The sequence below is a fragment of the Mesocricetus auratus genome, unplaced genomic scaffold (assembly GCF_017639785.1).
Source record: "Mesocricetus auratus isolate SY011 unplaced genomic scaffold, BCM_Maur_2.0 Super-Scaffold_4256, whole genome shotgun sequence".
In the NCBI taxonomy this organism is placed as follows: Eukaryota; Metazoa; Chordata; class Mammalia; order Rodentia; family Cricetidae; genus Mesocricetus; species Mesocricetus auratus.
The window spans coordinates 521,566-539,529 of NW_024429182.1; the positions used below are offsets into that span (position 1 = coordinate 521,566).

At 43.4% G+C, this 17,964-nt stretch overlaps 1 long non-coding RNA gene across 2 annotated transcripts; it reads left to right on the forward strand.

Annotated features, from left to right (window-relative positions):
* The first annotated feature begins 1,115 nt into the window (after nucleotides 1-1,115).
* LOC110343766 lies at nucleotides 1,116-16,665 on the forward strand. 2 transcript variants are annotated; one of them, XR_005875885.1, is made up of 4 exons: nucleotides 1,116-1,336; nucleotides 13,751-13,957; nucleotides 16,307-16,406; nucleotides 16,560-16,665. It is a non-coding gene; the product is annotated as an uncharacterized LOC110343766 (long non-coding RNA). The 2 variants fall into 2 exon arrangements; XR_005875884.1 differs by having other exon boundaries at nucleotides 16,307-16,665.
* The last annotated feature ends 1,299 nt before the right edge of the window (nucleotides 16,666-17,964 follow it).

A 17,964-nucleotide genomic window follows, 5' to 3' on the forward strand; every position in this document is an offset into this window, starting at 1 on the left:
GATGTGCTGGCTCTGTTGTCTAATTCCGTGGGCTTTTGAGAACTGCTGTTTGACTAATATTCCTTCCTGTAGCTTAGGCCAAGTGCATATCACAGGAGCATTGGGCTGATGAGGGTTCTGTAGCTTTTGTAGATGCCCTGTGCTTGTCTCTGGGCATCCCAGGGCCCCAGCCAGCCCTGGGCCTGTAGAAGGTCTTCACGGTGGCTTCTCTAGGGCTCCTTCACTTGTCAGGCTGCTGTGGGCTTCCATCTAGAACCCATAGAACTTTCCTTTTCCTCCCAGTGTAGACACAGTTTCTGTCCCACCTGGTCCCACAGCCACTTTGCCCCAAATAAACACACAGAGACATGTATTAATTAGAAACTGTTTGGTCGATGGGTCAGGCTTCTTATTGGCTAGCTCTCTCTTAATTATTAACCCATAACTACTAATCTATGTATTTCTACATGGTATTAGCGGAGAACGTCCAGCATCCTATCCTCCCAACCACTATATGGCTTCTCTCTGGTGGCTTCTCTCTTCCCTCTACCCAGAATTCTCCTCATCTGGTAGTCCCTCCTATACTTCCTGCCTGGCTACTGGCCAATCAGCATTTTATTCATCAACTAATAAGAGAATATATGCAGTTACAGCTTTTCTTCAGGTAGTCTGGACCTGCTGGCTTCCTTTGACATGTTAGCCATCCAGTACTGACTACCTTCATGGAGGAGAAGTATATTAGTTATTACTTTTCTCATTACTTGGCAAAATACCTGACAAAAAGCAACTTAAGGAAGGAAGGGTTTATTTCAGTCCAGTCTGAGGGTCCGACACAGAGGAGAAGGCAGATATGTTTGGGAGCTGCTCACATTGAATCTGCAGTCAGGAAGCAGAGGTATGAATGCTGGTGTTCAGCTAGTTCCTTCCACTCTGAGACCCCAGCCCAGGGAATGGTGCCACTTACATTCAGGTCAAACCTTTCAGGAAGCATACTCATAGGCAAATCCAGAGATTGTGTTGCCACGGTGATTCTAAATCCCAACAAGCTAACAATGAAGAGAAACCATCCCAGGGAGATGGAGGTATGGGTATATGCAACAAATGCTTCAAACACAGATTGTTACCCCAATCATCAACCTTGTCACCCAGCATCAGCTCCCTGGCCATATGGTAGGAAATTAATATGTTTATTGACTGACTAATTAACTCTCAGACCTGTCTCCTTATATTACAGAAAGGGAGAGACATTGCTGCCTCTTATTTGAAGGCACAGAAGACTTGAGAGAAGCTGAAGTGAGATGGACAGGGATTGGATTTGCATTGGCAATAAGGCCTTGAACTTCCTCGGAGGCTGTAGGTTAGTTAAAGGTTTCTAATTAATACCACATTTGTCATCCTAGGTCCCCAAGCTGGGAGCTCGTTAGCCTCTCTCCCCCTCTGGACTCCACAATGCAACCAAGTCATCATAGTATGGCTCTAGAAGAGCAGCATGAAATCATTCAGTGGGCACTGGCCCAACAAATTGGGGTCAGTCCTTCCTAAGTCGTCTAATGGCTAATTACATGCTGTGTAATGCCAAAATGCAGTGAGACCCTGTTAAGAATAAACCCAATTGTTTGCAAGGCATATGATAGAAACTCAGGTTTGGCATTCTTCCACTTTTGGGGACTGGGCATTGAGGCTTTGGCAAGGGAGAGACCCGGAAATAGAACCACTGTTTTTATAACAGCCTTTTTACCCTTAATGCCCATTTTATCCCTGTAAGTGCAGAAAAGTATGGAAATATTGCCATGCTCTTTGGCACAATTTTCTGTGATTTTTTTTTCTGTTAAAAGCCACAAGAGAGAGAGAATACATTTCTCTGCCTACTTATTTGCCACTGTCAAAAGATAACAAAATTCATGAAAGTCTCTTCCGTCAATCCTCAACAAATACGCAATTATTTCAGGCTAGCTTTAAGGAAAAATTATTTTCACGGCAGAGACTTGCCTCTCTTCTGAACAAAAGCAGGGTGTTGTTGCTTCCAGATGTTTTCGTTCTCTGAGGACTGCAGATGAACATCTGCTTCAATACACGCAGGTTACTTTCTTCTAGTCGAGCTGGCCCTGGTGCCTTTTTGTGAATAGCAAGTAGGGAATCACAAAGTGATTTCTCTCACAGCCTTAGAAAACCTATCATTTCAGGACATTCCATGGGGATGTTGGGCAGTAAGTGATGGGTAACCTTAAAGGGGAGGAGAAAAATAAACAATCTTGCCTACCATAATCCAGGGAAGATACATAATGGGAAGTTCTTGAAAGATACACAATTGACTGCCTGTCACAAATAATTGATGGCTGAGATCCTGAAGAATGTGGCCATGATAAAAATTCTGTATAGATACCCACATACTCCACATCTTCCTGACACCTTGCTGGTTTCCTTTTTGCAGAAATCTTTGTGGGATCAAATTAGAAGCACTATTTGCTGAGAGGTACTATTCTCTCCTTCAGACTTGTGAAAACAGAGCCCCTTGTCTCCTGGGGAGCCTTGGTTTGGCTTTTATCTTTATATTGAACTTCAGCCTTGAACTTTATGATAAATGCATGTGGCCTTGGTCCACCCAAGAGCGATGACACAATGGACATTTCTTTTGGTAGAAGGATAAAGAGGACTCACCTGATTATTTGAACTCTAGAATGTATTAACTCAAATCTCTCTGGGGTTTGAAAGGTCCTTCATGGAATTTTTTCCTAAAGTTCCCTGGATGGCTTTGCAGTTTTGCTTGAGTAAAGAACCATCATTGTGCATGGAAGGAGTAGGGTGGCTGCTTGCTGCTTGTAGTTCAGTGGGAATGATGTGTGTGTGTGTGTGTGTGTGTGTGTGTGTGTGTGTGTATAGAAGACACACACACACACACAGAGAAGTTTCAGGAATGTTATTGCTGGCTCATTGCAGGGAGAACCTTTGCTCCTCGAGAAGGGATATGAGGGTTGCCTTAAATGATTCCTTATTAGTGAGGGAAAGTGTAAATAGAGCTGGAGGGAATCTTGGTAGGGCTCCTTAGGAGTTTGTGTCAATGAAGCAAATGATCTTTAAATGTGGCGATGTTAGTGATCTGCTTACATTCCCTCACCCAGCTGCTCTCCCATGAGAGCTGGCATTGAAACTATTTTGCTTGCCTACTAGTGATGGAAACACCTGGAATAAACGCCCCCATTCACATGGCCCTCAACCAGTGATCCTTGCTCCCTCATGCCTCCGATGGGTGATTCTTTGTGTTTGCCTCTGAGAGCTTTCCCTAGGGAATTAACCTTCTTGCCTGCAGTGCTAACTGGCTTGATGTAGCCCTTGTCTACATCAGGTTTGGGGTGACTCCTCTGTCTTACACTCTCAGTCTAAAACTATATGTCATTTCCTCAGACTCTTTTTTTTCTAGGGTAGCCCCAACTAAGATGACATATTCATCTTGTCTGAACAGCACAGGGGCCTTTAAAAGTGAGAACAGAGAATCCCTGCCTGGAAACCACGCCCCCCCAAAAGTGAGAGCTACTGAGCACTGTGCACAGTTCCAGCAGTGAACCCTGCAGCTCTCATGAGAACACAAATAACTTTCTGACCTTCTCTTGTCTGCTGTCCCACATCTTTTGTCTGCATAACAGGGAACTTATTAGCCTTATAGTTACCCGCAGCTCACTGCCTTGTTAGTATGCCTGTGCTGTTATGACATTCTGCTTCCATCTGCTCCCCCAAGCTTTCTAGAACCAATGAACCTAAACGTACTACAATCTTTCGAGGGACCTTCGGCTAACATGCTCTAGAACATTCCTAAGAGAGGCCTTCAACCCACTTAGGCCCTTGTTGTCTACTCCTGAGGTACCTATCAGTTCTGGCAAATCCTGTGTAGATAGCAAGAATAAAGCCCAGAGGTATCATTTAGATATTGAGCTTTTCTGTAGATTTAGGGGTAGATCTCTCAGAAGGCCAGGCTAAACATGTCTTGCCTCAGCCAGATGTTAATGCCCTGAGACATCATCATGTTTACCCTCTCAACTTCAACGTCCAGAATCCTGGTTAACTGAAAAGGACGGTATTGAGCCCCTTATGAATCCACAGTCCTCAATTTAGGGTGTTTCTCTGTCTGTGAAATTCACGGGCAGGCTGGGCCTGGTGGTGTGTGTGCCTATAATTCCAGCTACTCAAGAGGCTAAGGCAGGAGGATAAGGCAGTTGAGGCCAGCCTGAACAACTTAATGAGATTCTGTTTTAAATAAAATCTAAACATGTATAGGGGAAAGAAAGACCACCAGCAAGGGCATTAATAGCAGAAGAAGTCCGAAGTCAGCTCCTCATTTAAGGACTACATGGGAAGCACCAGAATTTGTTGCTGTAATCCAACTGTAAATGCCCTAGTAAGCGTCTGAAACTGGGTACAAGTTTTCGACATTTCTGCTTCCCTTCCTTGTCTTTGCTAGAACACATTTGTCAGGATTCCTCTGCTTCCAATCAGCAGCACAGGTTACCTGTTTGCCTCATCACAACTCTTTAAAGAGTTTATGATTGGGCTGGAGAGATGGCTCACCTGAGTTAAGATATTAAGCATCTGCATTAAAAGCCAGGCATGACTGCATGCATTCCTGTAAGCCCAGTATGTAACACAGGTGTGTTTGTGGAGATAAAAGTCTAGTATCACTGAAGTTTGCTGGTCACCAGCCTGACTCCAGGTTCAGTGAGAGATCCTGTTTCGAGGGAGAGTGATAAAGCTGGGCTCTTTTCACCCTACTCTGGCTCCTGTGTATGCACAGATGTGCTTATTTGCATACTGTGTGAATATATCGATCCCCATACATACAAAGACTTAAAACCATTTATATGATATGAAATATCCCACCTGTTGTGAGGCTGGAAGAGGCTCAGAGTTTCCCACTAAGCGATTGGTCTCTCCAATGATTTCTTCATTTGTTTTAGACACTTTTACTTCAGTATTAACTTCAGCATGTTAAACACTGATGTACTGAGGACACTTTCCTTTTTTGAGTAAAGATGAGGTTTCCCATGTGCTTTCCTGTGCTCTGCTAGAAGACACTTGGTAGGCAAGCCATCTTACCCTGTAAAAGTAGCATGGCACTAGAATTAACCTTTTTTTTTCTCTCTCTCTTGAGAAAGGGTTTCCCTATGTAGTTTTGGACCCTGTCCTGGAACTAGCTCTTGTAGACTAGGCTGGTCTCCAACCCACAGAGAGATCTGCCTGCCTCTGCCTCCCTAGTGCTGGGACCAAAGGCGTATACCACCACCACCTGGCTCTAGCATGAACATTAAAATTTTTTTTCCATTTTACATACCAACACAGTTCCCCTTCTCTCCCCTCCTTCCACTCCCCCTCCCCCACCTATCCCCAATCCACCCCACATTCACTCATCAGAAAGGGTTAGGCCTCTCATAGAGACTCAACAAAGCCTGGCACATTAAGTTGGGGCAGGACCAAACCCCTCCCCCCTGTATGGAGGCTGAGAAAAGCATTCCATCATAGGGAATGGGCTTCAAAAAGCCAGCTCATGCACCTAGGACAGGTCCTGGTCCCACTGCTAGGGACCTCTCAAACAGATCAAGTTATACAACTGTCATCCATGTGCAGAGAGCCTAGTTCAGTCCCATACAGCTCTAGAATCTATGAGCTCCCAGGAATTTGGGTCAGCTGTAGCATGAACATTTTTTAAAGTTCCTTGAACTTTTACTTTCCTGTTTTTCATTTCTACAGGTTTCCTTTTAGTCCTCATGTTGTCAGGGGGACCCCATGCCAACATTGTCTTTTTCTCTGTTTCTGCAAACACTACAGCAATGGTTCTCAACCTTCCTAAGACACTTTGACATAGTTCCTCATGTTGTACTCACTCAGCCATAAAAAAATATTTTTGTTGCTACTTCATAACTGTAATTTTGCTACTATTATGAATCCTAATGTAAATATCTGACAGGCAGGATATCTGGTATGTGACCCCTGTGAAAGGGTCATTCAATTCCCTAAAGGGTCACAACCCACAGGTTGAGAACTGCTGCTCTACAGTGAATTGTGTAATGGCTTCAAAACTTTTTAAAGTTTCGCCAGCATGGTCAATATTGTACGTGATGAAGGGTATTTACAGCTTTGAGGTTTGGTAAGGGATATCTTAACAAGGAAGCTGTTTGTTTCCCTGGAGTTCCTGCTCTAGTTTCCTTTCCAGGGGGTGGCATCATCCAGCAGAGACTGGAGACACTTCTCTGGATTTGGATAAATATATCCACAGTGCTTTCCAAAAGGGTGAGTCCATGTACTGTGACATCTACATGGACTCTACATAGCTCGGTGCATCCGTATGTATAGAGTAGTCCAGAAGAATTCCCACCTCTCTCTCATTTGGAAAGAAATTGTCCCCATCCTCCAGAGGAAGAATTAGACATGATCTCTTCAGGGATCTGGGGGTCAGCTCAGTTGGTAAAGTACTTGTGACCTAAGCACGAGGACTCAAAATCTGATTTCCTGAAACTTGTATAAGAACCCAAGTGTGGTGGTGTACATACTCCCAGTGCTGAGGAAGTGGAGACAGGAGAATCTCTGAGGGTTGCTGGCCTGTCAGGTTAGCCTAATCTGTAATTCCTAGGTCCCAATGAGAGACCCTCTCTCAAAGGAGTTGGATAGCATTTCTGAGGAGAACATAAGGTTTTACTCTGGCTTCACAGGCATCACACACACATACATTTGAATTTGCACACATGCAAAAAAATTTATATACACAGATACTGGTAGTTTTTAGCCATACAAAACATACTGCAGACAAATACTCATTACTATTTTGCACTTGCATACCAACCTTTGCAGCCTCTTTGTAACAGGATTGGTATCTCAACACTTTAAAATAAGTCACTACACCCATTGAGACGTCCAATGACCCATGCGTCCACTCCTTCCAGTCAGAAACCATTTATCAGACCTCTGCTTGTACCCAGCATGGTGCCAGGGGCTGAGGACAATATGATGAACATCCTTCCTGCAAGCTAGTGATTAGATCCAAATGGGAAGATGTTCTGGCATTTTGAGGGCCCCTCTGATTTCTATATAGTACCCATAGTATGACCATATAACTCAATAACCATGTCAACCAGTGGTCTTTTCATAAAAACATACTAATCATAACATTTTCCCCTACTCTGGAAAGTATCTTCAGTATTCAAACTGTATCTCTATTTCATTTAAACTCCCTGTATTAAAATGCTGCTTCTAAGGAAGTAAATTTAGTTTTGAAAAACTGTTCTGAACTTTGGAGTCATTAAATGTAGCCTTTGTGTGTGTGTAATATGACAGAGAAAAATTGCAGGCAGTAGCATCTATATTGAAAATTCTGCACTGGATTGCCATCAATTGCTAATAATACATCATAATTATTCTTATAGGGTTAAGCTTTTCTCTTTCCTCTTCCACCTGCCTTGCTGAGATAACCTCTAAGGATGTCCGGGAGGATAGGAGAGCTGGAATTCAAAAGCTTTCATGACAGCTGAGCTCTCCATGCAATTCATTATAGTGAGAAGATGGGGAGGGGGTTGTCAGCCAAGATAATGGCTGTGCAATTTCCAGTCCATTCTCCTTGCAGCCAGATCTTGGAGGCAGCCCATGGACCAATTTCATCAAGCAGACCCTGCTCATCTCTCATCTGTCTATATTGGGAAAGAGGTTGTGTCTGGCTGGAGCGAGAGCAGGCTGGCAGCAGGGCCAGAGTGGGGGAGTTGGAGAGGGACAGATTGGAGAGGTAGACAGGTTCATCCCCAGAATCTCAAATTTTGGGGTTCTTGGGTATGGTGCTGTCTGACATCAGTGCCAAGGGGATGAAGGCAGGAGGTGGAAGACACTCTGTGTGTGTGTGTGTGTACTCTTAGCCCAAGCTGTAGTCCTAGATTTCTCTGCTTTCCCAGCTTCGACCTCAGAGCCAAGCAAAGCAGAAACTCCATAAATGTTTATTGTCTGACTGCTTGTGATGGAGAGGGAGGAAACAAATGCAAGGTGTGGAATTAGTGACAGCCATGAAATTTATGTCCAGCTCTTATGGGAAAAGAAGGGCCTCTTTGCTTCCTGCCAAGGGAATAAGATCCTCTGCAAGAAGATTATAGCCTGGTAGAAGGGTTGATGTGAGATTATCTAGTGAGGTGAATCTCAGGCATCTCCAGGACCATCTTTACAGGGACCCAGGGTTTTAAGAGAACAGTGCAGTTGTTGTATCTGTTGCTACTGGCTAGATGCAAGGAAGTCCCTTGTACACCTAAAGGGAAGTCAAGTGGATCCTTGTACACAAAGGCTTGTGGTTCCTTCCAGCGGGAAGTTGGCAGGTGTCACACATGTGTTCTATGCAGGTTTTCACCCTCATTCTCACTTTAAGAGCTGTTTCATTTTCTCCCCTAGCCCGGCTACCCTCCTTTCCTTACGCCCCTTTCTATTTGTATGTTCTTGGCAGGTTCTCAATGTTATGGTCACTGCTGAAATAGTGGCCTTCCCTCATTGCAGTAAGGAAAACCCAGCCCTAAAAACTACAGCAAGTAGCACCGGCAGGGAAAACTAGAAAGAGCTATTGGATACTAAGAGTTTAAGTGTTTCCTGAGCCTAACTCCTTCAGAAGCAGGCAATGACAGACTTTCGTTTGTTTGTTTATTTATTTGTTTGAGACAAGGTTTCTCTGTGTAGCTTTGGAGCCTATCCTGGCACTCACTCTGTAGACCAGGCTGGCCTCGAACTCACAGAGATCTGCCTGCCTCTGTCTCCCTAGTGCTGGGATTAAAGGTGTGTGCCACCAACATCCTGCATGGCAGACAGTTTTAATTGTCCTTCTGCATCAAGTCTCTACTGTTTCTACAGTAAAAATACTTCCAAATTTTAAAAAGGTACAACGTTGTTTAGAATGAAGTGTTTTTTTGGTCTCTCTTGTACCCACTGTGGTCACATGACTGAATTCTGGCTTGAGATCCAAGCTCAAGTGTCCGATCTAACCTCCTTTGTTTTCTTTTCTTTTATTATTAAAAACAACTATGTATGACATGGTTTTAAGGCTCCCCCTCCCCACAGATGGAAAAATTCATAGAAATTCAAGAGTCTGAAATCTACTGGTGTCACAATCACGTATAAAGGATACATATTGTCACAATCACATATAAACAATACAAATACTCCCTGCAGACTTGAACTCATTTCCCAATTACTCATCCTACCTTGTGCAATGAAGATGTTAGAGAAATCGTTTTTGTGCTGTATTATTTATGGAATAATAACAAGAAAAATGTCTGTGCATGTTCAAGAGATGAAAAATATTTTGTACTTTTGTTTGATGTGGTTCCGGGGGTTAAATCAAGGGATTTATGCACACTAGGCAGGTGCCCTACCATAGATCTCTACCTCCAGTTTTCTCATATAGTATTTTTGATCCAAATTGGTTGAATGCTATAGATGTAGGGTCAAGCACATAATTTACATACAGAGTTTAGTTGTATGATCCAAGGGAATTTGACAAATGTACACACTCTACTTGAGACAAGGGATTTTTTTAGCATCCAGGAACATTCCTTACATCTTCCTTTCTGATGCATCCTTTCCCTTGCCCTATGCCAGGTTACCCTCTAAATCTTCCTAAGCCTGAACCAACCATTAGCACCTGTTAGTTTTGCTGACCCTGCTTTTGAGATAGGATCATCTGTGCAGCCCAGGCTGATCTCAAACTTATAAACCATGTGCCTTAGCTTCTAGAGCCTGTTCTTAAAATAGATAGAAATGGAATTTTATAGCACATCTATATATGCCTTTAGTATCTTTCATTCAACACACTGTGAGATTCGTTCATGTTGTTGCTTGAAACTATTGTTTATTCCTTTTTATTGCCAAGTGATGGCTCCTTGCAGTGATATATCATATTTTATCTATTCTCCTGTTGACAGGCAATTGGTGTTTCTGGTTTAGGAATACTAGGAATAAGGCTGCTGTGGTGATTGTTGAATAAATCTTCTTGTAGAGTGTTTTTTATTTCTCTAAGGAATGGAATTGTTGGGTTGGTGGGTAAGGGTATACTTGATAAGAAATTGCCAAAGAGTCTCTCAAAGTCATTTTACTTTACAGTTCCTTCCAGCAGCATAGGAGGGTGAAGTTGCTCCATATCCTCAGTAATGTTTACTATTATACATATTTTTAATTTTAGCCTTTCTAGTGGGCATTTTGCTGGTATATATTACAGTTTTCATTTGCATTTCCCAGTTGCCTGTTGACTAATCACATGAAACCCTTTTGTATGCTTATTGCCTATTCATATTCTTACGTGTCTGATTTGCACACTGTAAAAGTGGATTGCTGATATTTAAAAAAAACTCTATCCACTTCTTAGGTAGAGTACAAAGAATTTTCACATGCATGTGTATGAACTCTACCACAAGCAAGACACAAGCACATCCATTTTCTCAAGAATTCCTTCATATGTCCTTTGCAGGCAATCCTCGTCCTTCCTCTCTATTTCTGTGCCTATCCTGCCACAAATCTGCCTTTACAATTAGTCTTGTATGGTTTCAAAAGAATAGAGTTATACTGCCTGTATAATTAGTTTTCATTCAGCATTGTGATTTTGGGTTTTATCCACAGAAGGGTTGTATCAGGGGGCTGGAGAGATGGCTCATTTAGTAAAGTTCTTATTGTGCAAACATTCGGATTTGAGTTGGGTCTGCAGCATCCTCATAAAAACTGGGCACGGTGGTATTCATCTGCAACCTCAGTGCTGAGGGCTCTGGAGACAAGCTGATCCCTGGGGCAGTCTAGCCAAATCAGTGACCTGAGACTCTGTCTCAAAAAAGTAAGGTAGAAAGCAATAGAGGAAAAATGCCTGATGTCAACCTCTAGTCCCTCCATGCTTACACATAGACACACACACACACACGCGCGCGCACACACGCACACACACGCACACACACACACGTTATCAATAATTTATAGTGTGTATGAGTATGTAGACACCTGGGTGCGTGTGCACATGCCATGGTGTACTTACAGAGGCTAGTGGTCAATTTTGTGGAGTCGATTCTCTTTGTCCACCTCTGCGTGGAATCAAACTGAGGTGGTCAGGTTTATGTGATAGCCACCTCACTGGCCCCGTCTTTTGCTTTTTTAAAAAACTGAATAAAATTTCTTTGTAGGAACACACCCACAATTTGGTTTTTTTTGTTTGTTTGTTTGTTTGTTTTTGGTTTTTCGAGACAGGGTTTCTCTGTGGCTTTGGAGGCTGTCCTGGAACTCGCTTGGTAGTCCAGGCTGGTCTTGAACTCACAGAGATCCGCCTGCCTCTGCCTCCCAAGTGCTGGGATTAAAGGCGTGCGCCACCAACGCCCGGCTCACACCCACAATTTGTGTATCTGTTTGTGAGATGGTTAATAGTACATCAACACCAAGTGTTTCAGTTTGGGGTTATTATGAATAAAGTGTCTGGGAACATCTATGTACTTTCACTTTATTTATATAAAAACTTCATTTGTATAAAAAGTATAGAACCTATATTACTAGGTTGCATGCTTAACTTTACAAGAAACTTTCATATTTCCAAAAATGATTATACCATTTTATGTCCCTTCCATTAATGAATGAGAGTCCTAATTATTCCACTTTATCACCAAAACAGTGTTATCAATCATTTTTGTTTGTTTTTTTTTGTTTGTTTGTTTTTTGAGACAGGGTTTCTCTGTATTGTTTTGGAGGCTGTCCTGGAACTCACTCTGTAGAGACCAGGCTGGCCTCGAACTCACAGAGATCTGCCTGCCTCTGCCTCCCGAGTGCTGGGATTAAAGGCGTGCGCCACCACCACCCGGCTTATCAATCATTTTAACTTATTTTTTTAATTAAATTGTATTTGTGTGTATGAGTATTTTGTCTGCATGTATGCTTTGTGCATCACATACGTACTTGGTGTCTGAGGAGCTCTGAAGAGGGCATTGGGTCCCCTGAAACTGGAGCTATGGTTGGTTGTGAGTCATCATATGGATCCTGGGAACTGAACCTGGGTCCTCTGTAAGAGCAACGGATGATCTTTATTACTATGCTATCTCTCCAGACCCAATAATTTTTAATTTTACCTATTTCAATGTAGATTCTGTGGATCCAGAGCATGGCTTTTCCCATGATAACAATGTTGAACATATTTCTCCCAACACAAAATATCTGTTCAAATCTTTTATTTTTCCTTTAAAATTTGTTATCTTGTGCTTGAGTTACAAATTCTTTTTATATTCTAGATACAAGTCTTTAAAACAAAACATTTTTGTTGTTGTTTTGCCTTGGCTGAACTGTAGCTCATTGTAGATCAAGCTGGTCTTGAACTTACAGAGTTCTGCCTGCTTCTGCCTTCCAAGTCCTAGGGTATTAAAGGTGTGCAGTACTATACCTAGCCTAGGTACAAATCTTTTATTAGCTGTGTATTCTCTATATATTTTCTTCTAGTCCGTGACTTGCCTAGGAATGTTTCCCAAGGGGATGGAAAGTTTTAATTTTGATGAATGCAAGTTATTAACTAGCTAACTTTTTTTTCTTTTGGGTCAGAGTCTTATGTAGCCCAGGATAGCCTTGAACTCACTATGTAACTGAGCATGAACTTGAACTTAACCGTCCTCCTGCCTCCACCTTCCACATACTGAGAGTAGAGGTGTGCACCATCGCATCTGGTTTATGTCTGGGGATTGAACCCATGACTTTACATGTGCTGGGCAAGCACTGTACCAACTGAGCTATTTCCCTAGCCCCATCGAGTCGGTTTTCTGTGGTTTATGCTTTTGTGTCTTCTTTTGGATAATATGTTTTATGTGGCTTTCAGTTACATCTCTTAATACTTTTGTTTTGTATTCTCCAAGGATCAACTATGTATCTATACTTTGTCATAGTATTAAATTCATGAACAAAAGCTTTTTCTCCTACCTTTTGTGCTACTGCTATAGTTACTATTATGCACCCAACCATATCCAGATGTTCCTCTGCTTAGGATGGGGTTATATCCTGATCAACTATCATAAGTTAAGGTCATAAGGAAAAAATGCCTTTAATCACCTTACTGAATATCACAGCTTTACCTCACCTACTTTAAATGTGTTCAGAATACTTCCATTTTCCTATGGTTGGGTAAAACCATCCAATATGGGACTGGAGAGATGGCTCAGCAGTTAAGAGCACTGCTCTTTTAGAGGTCCCAAGTTCAATTCCCAGCAACCACGTGGCAGCTCATAACCATCTATAATGGGATCTAGTGCCATCTTCTGGTGTGCAGGCATACATGCAGACAGAGCACTCATCCCTTAAAAATACATTTAAAAAAACCAAACACCAAAAAAAAAAACCAAACAAAAACCCCATCCAACATGAGGCTTATCTTATAATATAGTATTGATTAGTTTATGTAATTTAATGAGTACAGGAGTACCATATGGATATGATTTTCTACCATTACAAAATTGAAAACCTGTTAGATGGATGGGGATGATTCATATTGTTACTACTTTCAGTTCTAGAATTTCTATTTAATTCTTCAAGTCTATATTTAGGTGTCCAGCCATCATTATCAGTCTTGACCTATAGCAATACTTAGCATATATTTAATGCTGATTTAAATTTCTTACCCATTAATGTCTAATGGTTAGGTTACCTGAGATGTGCTTCTTTTGATTGCTGCTGACTTTCTTCACTTTTTGTTAATGTCTTTGCCTGCTCCACTGCATTTAATTATGGAAACTGATGCGTGATGTTTGTTTTGTTCACTTTTCAGAGCACACACTCCTCCGTCCTGCAGCTGATCACTGAGATCCTCCCTATAGTGTGGCTGCGCTGCAGTCTCCCTTGGATGCAATTTGTCAGTGATAATCACATCCCAAGCGTGTGCCTCCTCCATCTTGTCGTCAGCGTTAGAGTTGGAGAGATTGGACTGAAGTTTACTTTGCATTTCCCAGTCCATCCTCCTTGAAGTTGAGTAGAGGTGGGTAATTAGTATGCACACTTGCCCTTACGTTCTCACTTCCTAACTTGGCATCATGAGAATAGTTGGTCCGAGTAGTTTCTTTTTTACCCTTTTGGGTTCTTCCAGATCTCGTGCATCCTTCCAGCCCACACCATCGCTGGTAGCTCCGTATTTCTATTGTCTGGCTGAACTGGAGCTCCGTTTCCCAGAATTCTCTTTCTCACGCTTCTGGGCCAGTTTAGGCCACATGAGACATTGTTCATAAACCTTGAAAACAATAGAAGCAGAGTTGCAGGTAGCTTGTTTTACATTCTGAAGGTCAGCGATGTGCCAGAAATACTAACCGGTGTGGGCAGCCACTGATCCTGCCTCCAGAGTTCCCCTGGCTCCTCTGCCGTTCCTTTTATCTTTTCCAAGCTACAGGCCAACATCATGTTCTGTTTCCCTCCTTCTTGTCCTACGTGGGCCCAGGGTGACAGCTTTTTCTGTAGATCACCAACAAGTTTAGAAAGACTGGCATATGTGAGTTCTGGTGTGTCACCCCCCCCAACACTTTGTAATGAGTGTGGGGCTTCTCATCTTCTCCCTCCTTTTCCTCCTCCTCCTATCATTTTCAGACAGGGTCTCATAGGGTTCCGATTGGCCCCTAACTCACTAGGTACCTGAAGGTGATCTTGAATCTCTGATCTCCTTGCCTCTTCCTCCTCTTGCCTACTGGTGTGGGGACACCAGACCTTGAGCAGAGACCCACTTCCCCATCAGCCTGGGAGTAGGCAGCTGTAAGACAATGTTTACTAAAAACATGTTTACTAAAAATAATACAATGCCTGGGGCAACAAGTTCCTGAAAAGGGCTGGCCCACGGGAACTGCCCTGACCTCGACCTAGTCCAAAGACTAACCGCCTCTTCTGACACGCCCAGACCAGTTTCAGGTGTCAGAGCAGAACCAGCTAGGGGTAGAGAGAGAGCAGAAGCCTTTCTGGAGGGAGGCCTTTCTTGGGAAGATTTCTTGAGCCTTTTTGGGGCCTGCTTAAAGTTTTCTTTACACCGTTGAACGAGTCTCTGTGTCGTCAATCCCCGACACCCTCCGCACATTCTCGGACACAGGCTGCTTAGCGGACGTGGCATACTGGGATTATAGGATTGTGTCATCATGACAGGTTTATGTAGTTTTGAGGGTTGAACTCAGGGCTTCCTGCATGCCAGCCAGGCACTCTGTCAACTGAGCCATACTTATAATCCTTCACTGTGCTTTCCCGTTGTCCCTGTGTCTCTCAGTTCACCCTTGTTCTTGTTTGTTTTCGTCCCCAACTGCTCTCTAGTGACTCCCAGCCTCACCAGTCACACAGGCAATGATCAGAGTTGACAATTCAACTGGATCGCCAGACTATGTTACGCCAAAGTCATGAGAAATATCCCTGGGTCCTGAACCCTGGGAATTAACTGTGTATCTCTGATGGATGCTGATGGATACACAGTCTACGTCTACGTTTATTCCGCCTCATCCCTGGAGGCTCTCTCCCTGAACCACATCCCTCATTCCTAGACCAGTTCCCTATAATTTTTTTTTCAGATACAGAAGCTGACCCTGGTCCTCTGCTCTCCTGTAGAGGGCTTGTTTCCTTCCAGAATTCATTTAATCAGGGCTTCCTTACACCCTTTACGGTTTTCATGACCCATAGAAGTGTCTGGTTTTAGTCGGGCGGTGGTGGTGGTGGTGCACCCCTTTAATCCCAGCACTCAGGTGGTAAAGGCAGGCGGATCTCTTTGAGTTAGAGACCAGCCTGGTCTACAAGAGCTAGTTCCAGGAGAGCCTCCAAAGTCGCAGAGAAATCCTGTCTTGAAAAACCAGAAAAGAAAAAAGTGTTTGGTTTTTATTTTGTCCAGGTTTTGTTGCTATTACCACAGGATCAACAGTCTTTTCAGGGATTGGCAAAGTGGCTCAGGTGGTAAAGGAACCATCTGAGTTTGATCCCCAGAACTTACATGATGGAAGGAGAGAACTGATTCTCCTAGGTTATCCTCTGACCTCCACATGAGTACCGTGTCATATGCGGGTGCATACATTTACACAAACAAATAAATGTAATAAAAAATGCCTCTTCATCCACTTGCCTCCCAAGCCCTAGCAAAAACTGGGAGAAATAGCCTAAATGGACATGAGTGAGACTTTCTTGTCTTGCTTCCTTTCTCAGGCTGGAAGATTACTGGCCACTCGGAGACCTGCTTGTGACCACGCTTTACACAGCAGAGGGGAGACTGGAAGGCACAGGGGCAAGGCTAGGGGAGCCCTAGAAAGCAAATCCCAAGAACTTTGATGTTTAAGCCTCTGACAGTAGTCTTTTTTTTTTTTTTTTTTTATTCAAGCCGCCACATCTGTTTTTAGCAGCCACAGCAGTTGGCTGGGATTTGGCTACACTGTTGGCTCCCGCACAACCAAAGAGCACAGGAGACAGAGGCTCTGGGGGTGAGATGGGAGAGGGGGAGGATAATGATGTTGTTTTGAGAGGTGGTGGAACCTTTATGACATGGGGCCTAGCTGGCAGACATAAGGATGTATCAGTGGGGCTTGAGGCTTCTAGACCCACTCTGCCTCCAGCCCAAGGCTTTCTGCCCGCAGGTGCCCACCCTCATCCCAGGAGCTGGTTATTCTGCACACCTTTCTCACCAGGATCGGCTATTCCCACTCAAGCTGTGAGCCAAAATAAAATCCTTCCTCCCTTGTTTCTGTAAGACATTCTGTCACAGCGTCACAGCAAACAAGGGGTACGGCTCTATTGTGGCTTCCTCTTGAGGTGTGTAGCAGTTTCTTTCCAAGGACATTTTAAGGAATTTGTACTCGGGTTTCTTTAGATGCAGCCCTGTGCAGACACAGGCCTTGAAATAGGTCCTCTTTTATTTATATTCTAGCCAATATTAGAATGAACCTGAGGCTAGGGGATAGCTCGGTTAGTAAGACTCAATACTTCTTGTCTTAGTGTGCCCCCAAGGAAGCAGTAGCCACAGTCTTATGCTCACAAATTACCTAGTCTAGAAGGGTCTGGTGATAGTGCTGGTCAATATTTCCCTGTGTCAGATGAGGGCAGTAACTGCCCACTTCCTGTACTACGGTGAGATTTACTGGTTGCCTCTTCTCAGCCTGGCTGGGAGCTGACAGTCAACTGACTCTCTTATCTAAATCTGTTTCCCAATCGGGAATTCAGCCCTGTGAAGTTGGTGAATCCTAATTTATTCTTTGATCATTTCTAGGATTTTCACTGAACGGGCAAAACTTGGAAGGGAAACACAATGTCCAACCTAGAAGAGAAAAATGGGACTCACTCAAAAGCAGGTAGCCTTAAGTGCCATACTGGCCTTGAGCTCTGTGTTTCAGAACTTGTGGTCCATGGTCCTTCTCATTTCCCAACTTTCAGGTACACAGGGAAATGAAAAGAAGCCAGACAGATAGATGGCTTTTACCTGACTTCTTTCTAACGCGCTGGAGTCCTGTCTTCTATCCCTCTGGGGGCATTTTCCCTCTGTGATAGCAGAAGAGAACTAGAATACTGTTTCAGCAGTAAATTCATCCTTGACCACAAAGTCAAATTCCACAGCCCAAGTCCTGAGGTTTTCTCCCACATATTGATGGCCACAGGTAGAACAGATGATGTAGGATTAAGTCATGGATAGCTTTGTCTAATCCATTGGTTCTCAGTGGAGGGTGGGGATGATTTTATACACATTTAGCAATGTCTGGAGCTGTTAGTAGTTTTAATGACTAAATAGTGTGGGGAGATGTTTCTGGCATCCAGTGTAAAGAGGCCAGGGATGGTATTAAATAACCCACAGTGCACAGGGCATTTCTCCATGACTAAGAATTACCCAGCCCCAATTGGTAATGTGCCTATAAGCTAATTATGATCTTCTTTCAGCCTGCTGTACCTGACACATACCAAGCCCACAGTCCCAGTACCAGCCATTAAATGAAGAGCTCATATCCGAAACCATGGAGAGATGCCCTCTGCTGGACTGTGTCCCAGTTGGCT